Consider the following 7,594-nt stretch of genomic DNA (forward strand, 5'->3'; position numbering starts at 1 on the left):
GGTTGGGTAGTGGAAGCTTGATTGGTAGGCTGAGGAGCCAGATGTTCTCAGATAAGCACATTCCAGTTGTCTCTGCAGTACCACCAAAGGAGTGGCCGTCTTGGTCAGCCTTCAACAAAGCTTTAGAGAAACAGGTTGCTCCAATCCCCAGTCAAGTATATTAGAAATCCCACCCACCAGAACTGCCCATGAATTCCAAACAGCCACTCCTCCGTCTTTGTCCTTTACAACTAGGTCGTTGCCTTGGCTGGACAAGGGATGCTGGAATTCCAGAATGTTGGAGCTGGGCAACAACTCACACAGGCTCTGGAGAAACTCCTTACCTCCTCACCCAGGGGGTCAAGGTTTAAAGGCTTTGCCCAAGGTCATACTGAGGGCTCAAGGTAAAGATTCCAGTCCTGTGGCTCAGTCTTCTTTGACCCTAGAGTAGTGGTCCAATGTATTCAGGTAACTAAGCATTCTGATGAAGATGCCAGAGCTGAGAGGCTATAAGGAGAGGCAAGGGGAGAGAAGCAACCCCTTCTCCCACATCCCCCAATTCCCCTGGGCTCTGGGGGCTTATTACCTAGGAGATCTGGGTCCTGACAGTGCATGTCATTGTACCCAATGCAAAACTGCCTGGGAAAAGCTGTCTCTTTCTCCACTTCTCCCTCAGTAGCTGAAGGCCGACTTCCTGCTGGAGGACAGCTCCCCTTGCAATAGGAGACAGTTGAGTTAAATGCTAGGAAGCATAATCCCAAATTTGGGGGCTGAGTGACATTACTTAGGAATTTCCTCCCTTTGGGGTAATTTAATTAAAACACTGTAATTCTCTGAGAACATATAGTTCCAGAATTACAAAGCCTACAGTCTACATGGAATGAGTCACTTGTTCTCCCTGGAATTTTGATTGGGGGATTTTCTTTATCTTTTCTTTTGTCTTTCCTTTTCCTTTTCTTCTTTCTTCCTTTTCTTTTCTTTCTATTTTTGTAAATTGTGGCCTTACTATATGGTCCTGACTGGTCTCAAACTCACAATCTTCCTGTCTTCATCTAAGGGCTAGGATTACAGACATGTGCTGCCACACCTGGTAGGCTCTTTTTGTTTCAGTTGTCAGAGGCGGGGTCCTTCCTTAATATAGTCCAACAACCACTACCCACCACAAACAAAATTAATAGTTGGATGTGAAAAGGATAACAAAACAAAAGGTGCTTCTGAAAGTCATCTTTAGAAACAGCTGCTGTAAGAGAAGTTTGCCGTGACAAAGCACAGAGATTTCCCAGGCATCTCTGATCAAACACTAGCAGCTACCTAACCTCCACACTTCCTGTGAGAAGATGCTGACATGAAACACATCCTTGATAGTGAACAGTGGCATGTTTTTTCAGAGAGTCGTATAATATTTTAACAGCAAGATGCAGGAAAAGTTAGCCCTTCCCTGGTTCCAGCCTGAGCAGTTCTTGCCCTTACTATTCTAGCTTCCTTCTGGCAGGTGAATGGCTAGGAAGACTTTGGAACACAAAAGACACCCAATAAGCTAGGTGCAGTGGTTCAAGCCTGTAATCCTAGCTACTTGGGAGATAGAGTTCTTGGGATCACACCTCGAAGCCAATTTGAGCAAAAAGGAAGTTCCTGACCAGGGTGCCAGTGGCTAACACCTGTAATCTTAGCTACTTAAGAGATCTGAAATCTACAGCTTGAGGTTTGAGGCCAGCTGGGGCAGGAAAAGTCTATGAGACTCTTATCTCTAGTTAATCACAAAAACCAGAAGTAGAGCTGTGGCTAAAGTGGTAAAGTGCTACCCTGGAGTAAAAGAGCTGAGGGACAGCACCCAAGCTCCAAGTTCAAGCTCCAGTACTGGCACGCGCACACACACACACACACACACACACACACACACACACACACACACATATCCCCGTGTCTCTATCTTACCCAGTAGCTAGATGCTGGGGTGAGTGCCTGTAATCCCAACCATGGGGGGAACACAATGGTTGCACACAGTAGTAATCACCTGCCATCACTAATAAAACAAGGAAGCAAAAGGAAGGTCACAACCCAGGCTGACCCAGAGATAAAATGAGATCCTACCTCAAAAACAACCAGTACAGAAAGGGATGAGAGACATGGTTCAAGTGGCAGATCATTTGTCTAACAAGTGCAAGGCCCTGAATTCAGTCCTCCGTACCAATAAATACAGACATACAGACACGCATGCATGCATAAATGAATGAAATAAAAGAACACCATCTTAGTCAAAGCTGGGGAAAATGGTGGGAGAAACGAATGCCTAATGTAAATGCATATGCAACAAACCCTGAAAATAACTGCATTGACCCTAAGGACACCAATGCAATTGACACTTGCTGTTGCTCCCTGTGTGCATGCTCCCTGTGTACCTCTCTACAAGTGGAGAATTGAGGAGCTCAATATTGCTGGGAGGAATTAAGGGTTACAAAGTTTGAATGACTTGCCTATAAGCAGCATATCTGAGCTCAGAACCTAGATGATCCCTCTCTAGAGTTTAACCATTGTATTATACCAACTGTCTGAGACTCTAAAAAGCCTCTTTTAATTTAGTAACTAAATGACTCCACCCTCAAGAAGAGGGTATTTTCATGAATTATCAAGAAATGAGCATCAAGCTGAGCACATTACTGAATGATGAATTTTGATTTTTAATCTAGCTAAGAGAGAAAGCTGTGATTTTTTTTTTATTCAGCAAATATAAATGAATTCATCCAAATCCAACCTAACACTCAGGATATGGCAGACTTTGTTATAGACACAGGAAAGAGAAATGCATTATCCAAGAGTTTGAGATCTGAGGATTGCGGTTCAAAGCCAACCTCAGTAAGAAAGTTCACGAGACTTACCTCCAATTAGCCACTAAAATGCCAGAAATGGCACTGTGACTCAAGTGGTAAAGAACTAGCCTTAAATGAGAAAGCTAAGGGCACACAGGCCCTGAATTAAAGCCTTAGTACCAGCACCAAAAAGGGACAAAAGCAATAAGGAAAGATAAAAATTGTATTTGACAAGTGCCTTTTCCAGAGTCAAAAGGACAAGGTGGTATCGACTACAACAGCCAGACAAGCCTCAGGGCAAGTCCCTGCTTCTTCTTTTAAGTAGCTTGGTCATCTGACAAGCTCCTTTACTGTCTGAATTTCAGGCTGTATCTTTTTCTTTTTCTTCTTTTCTTTTTCTCTCTTTCTGTTTTTTGGGGGCAATACTGGGGCATGGACACAGAGCTTCATGCTTACTCAGCCTGCTTACTCAATTAGCATTCCACCACATAAACCACACTCTCACCCTGCTTTTGGCTGGCTAATTGCAAACACAATCTTGTAGACTCCTTCCTGGGCTGTCTTCAAACTGAAATCCTCCAGATTTCAGCTTCCTGAGTAGCTGGACTTTCAAGCACAGGCCACAGGCACCTGGTCAGTTTTTAATCACATTAAATGCTATTAGTAAAATAGTCCTATTCCAGTGTGTGGCCTACACAGAGGAGGGGATACAGAAATAAAGCCACTAGGAAAGGGGAGTTAGAGGGAGATCGACACTAGACATGTCATAAAGTGAACAGGAAGTAGCCATTTCAGGAGAAGAGACTTTGAATAGAACAAGAAGGACTCAACCTGCCACAGCAACTCTGGGCAAGGACAGCACATTGATATGGCAGAAGAAAACCAAGACAGAATGAGAAATACAAAGCATGTCAGAGTGTGATTAGCAGTGTCCAGGGACTCCTAGCACAGCCATGCAAAGACCTGAAATTTGTTGCAGACAGTTAGTCATGGCAAGGCATAAACACACTCATGAAAATGCAAGCAATCAAACAAACTCAAAATCTGTCATCAGTTTGGCTGAATTAATTACGATATTGCCATGCAATAGAATACCATTTGACTGTTCTTTGAGGAATATTTAGATTTGAATGCATAGTGTTAAATGAAGATGTCAATAGCAGAAGGAGATATGAAAACAATTCCATGTTTGCAAATCCATATGCAAGATGTATACTGGTTACTTCTGCCAAATGACAATGGAGGAGAGAGGTATGCGTGACATTTCACTTTATGCTCTGAAGGAGTGAATACTTCTTCAATGTTAGAATTCTTTAAACCAAGAAATATTTTAGAATGATTTTATAATAAAATGTTATTAAGTTTTAATGCCCCAAAGGAGATGAATAGGATATAGAGAACGTCATTGGTTGCCTATAAGACTCAAGGTTGACAGCAGGGGCATCACACAGGACGTAAATGAAGGCATACTATGAAAGCAGAGTCTGCAAGAGGCAGATCAAGAGGAGCCAAAAACTGGGCTCATGCCTGTAATCCTAGCTACTAATACCTTAGCAGCATGGTTCAATGCCAGCCCAAGCAAGAAAATCTATGAGACTCATGTCCAATTAAGCACCAACAGGTCAGAAGTAGACCTGTGGCTCAAGTGGTAGGTGCTAGCCTTGAGCAAAAAAGCTAAGGGACAGTACCCAGGCCCTGAGTTCAAACCCCAGTATGGACTCACAGAAAGCAAGGATCCTGGAAGGGTTGTGGAAGCCTTCCAAGGGAGGTCCAGGAAGGGAAGAATAAATTGATCCAGGGAAATACAATTAAGAGAAAAGGAGCAAAAAGGGAGGGAAGAATGGAGGGAGGGACAGAGAGAGGGAAGGAGGGAAACAAGGTGGTGGTTGACTATCCTGAATGTTCTAAGGAACAGATGTGGGACCTCTGGAGTTAAGCTGTCAGGAGGTAGTGTCATGAAATTGAGATGCAGAAGGGAAGATGGAAAAGGCTGGAGGTGAGCTTGGATCTGTGATGAGGGCAGATCAGACCCTTGATTTCTAAGGTGTGTGAGAGTTTCTCCTTCTCTCATCCCCAAGTTAAGGCCTTTCCAGCTGGCAGCGCTGTCCAATACTCCCATTCCCTAATTCCTTGTTCCGGGTTTCCAGGCTTCCTTTTGCCAATCACAGTGGGCTCTCTGCAGCCAGCACTCTTTGGTTTCTGTTACATCCCTGGGGATAGGAAGGGGGGAAGGGCAGGAGGGTGGTGTCTGAGGCTGCAGCTACTAACAATGCTACTTCCGGGTATTTTGTCCCTGGTGGCATAGGGTCCCTGGTGGATTCGGGTTTGTTGTTGTTAGTGGAGGGAGAATGGGTGAGATTTGGTACAGGTGCTAGAAGGGCCCAAACAAACGTTCCCTACACCCTGTTTAGCTGGAAATGATCAGAGCTCTGCTTCTTTAATCTGAAATGCATCAGCAACTTGTTAACTTATTATTGATTTCACTTGTGCTGAATTTGTCATCTGTGAATGGTCTGAGGAGTGTGGAACCAGACAGAGAAAGGGGAGGGGATAGCGGAACACTGGGGAACATCTAAATCTCAGAAGGAAGTAAGGGACAGGTGATAGAATCAGGTTCCTGCCACAAGGCGGGAGGGTTTAACACACTTGGTGAAGAACTTGGGAATTTTCTTTAGATACTTAGGAGTGGGGTTCCCACCACTGGACACTCATCTTCTCATAATTGAGAGTCTGGCTGCTCAGAATGAATGATATGTTCATGTTGTTCTACTCACCCCAGCCTGAACTGCTATGGCAAACTCTTCAGGAGAACTAACACTCCATTTGGGCATTTGAATAAATAAACAAATTAATTTATTATTTATTTTATTTTTAGCTAGGAGGAGGGCACAGAATTAGAGGAAAACAAGTGAAAAAAATACAGCAGAGGGGCTCATCAGCTGCACTGGACATTGATGAAAGTGAACTAAGCAACTCAAGGGAAGTGATGGGAGGGAGGGAATGAGAGGGAAAGGGAGCAGCTGACACTAAGCAAAAGGAAGGAAATGTGCATATCACCTGGTGGAAGAAATAGTTTTATTGTTAAGGTTTGTAGAGTTCATAAAGCTTTGTAGATCAAGATAATGACAATTTGCATTGTGAAGGTTAAAATGTGTTTGTGACTTTAGCTAAGTATCACTATGCCACAAGACTGTGAAATTTAGGTAATCACTTAACCTCAATAAAGAAAAAATAAAATACAATGAAGTCTACACCAGATGAAAGTCAGTAGCAGATTGGTGGCCAGTCATCTGGCACCTGAGCCTCCCCTATTGCTTGCTATGTAGAGAATCAGATGACTCTGAGCTCACTACAGTATGAAGAAAGACTCTGAAAGCTTAGTGTCTAAGGTAACAGAACTGGAATCATAAAGGTCATCACTTTGTCTTCTCCCTCTCTAAACACGTCTCACAGATAACACACAGTATTGTTGTCATGCACCTATAAAAATAAAGCACAATGGCCAGGTACCAATGGCTCATGCCTTTAATCCTAGCTACTCAGGAATCTGTTACCTAAGGATCCTGGTTCAGAGTCAGCTGGAACAGAAAAGTTGACACAATTCTTATCTTCAATTAACTAGTAAAAAGCCAGAAGTGGAGATATGGCTCAAGTAGTAGAGCACCAGTCTTGAATAAAAAATTTAAGTAAGAGCTTGAGACGTTAAATTCAAGCCCTTGTACTAGCACATATGCGCGCGCTTGCGCGCACACACACACACACACACACACACACAAGCCAGAAGTGGATTTGTGTCTCAAGTGATAGAGTGCCAGCCAAGAGTAGAAAAGGCCAAGTGAAAACCTTAGGACAGACAATAAATAAATAAGAATGAATAAATAAATAAATAAATGTATGTCTGGGGCTAGTGGCTCATCAACTAGAATCACACCTGTAATCCTAGCTACTCAGATCTGAGGATCTGAGGATCTCCATTGGAAGCTACTGGGGCAGAATAGTTCATGACATTCTTATCTCCAACCAACTAGGATAAAACCAGAAGTAGAGGTGTGGCTCAAGTGATATGCAACCCACCTTAAGCAGAAAAAAGCCAAGAGAGAGTGCAAGGCCCTGAGTTCAAGCCCCAGTACTGGCAATAAATAATATATATTAATCCACTGTTTGCCTTGTTAATGTATTTAGCATCTAACAGGGTATAGAGTTATTGAGTATTTGCGTTCATTTCATGCAATCTTACTCTATCATCTTATCAATGGGGGAAAAAAACCTGAAGTGACATCTCAAGCTACCAATTTTCTCAAGCCAATGAGTAAACATCTCTTGTTTTCATTTTCTGGAGTTCATTTTGATAAATGTTATTTTATATCATCAGACCTCACTATATTTGTAAATCATTTTATTGATCTATGATTTACGTACAAAAAGCTGCACATAATACATAAACTGGATGAGTTTGGAGTTTCAGTTTTTTGCAAATATTTAAATACAGCACTGTTAATCATAAACTCTGCACTGATCCCGTTGGATTTCTTCCCTGTCTGAAGCCCAAATACTATATAATCTTTCTTGTTCTTGAGCCCACAGCAGTTGTAGCTGGGATGTATGCAACACTACATTAGTTTCTGCATTGTTCTAATCCATTTCCTCTCCTCTGTCATGAATGGGTTACGACATGTACTATAATGAACAATGCGTTGTGAAAACACGAAGCATTTATAAAATCATAAAGGGATATTCAAATCTGGGGACTATTTTGACTATTGTTTTTGGTATTACTCAGTGACTAAACCACAGTTCAAAAGATTTTT

This window comes from Dipodomys merriami, unplaced genomic scaffold (genome assembly GCF_024711535.1).
Source record: "Dipodomys merriami isolate MVZ:Mamm:240054 unplaced genomic scaffold, mDipMer1.0.p SCAF_27, whole genome shotgun sequence".
In the NCBI taxonomy this organism is placed as follows: domain Eukaryota; kingdom Metazoa; phylum Chordata; class Mammalia; order Rodentia; family Heteromyidae; genus Dipodomys; species Dipodomys merriami.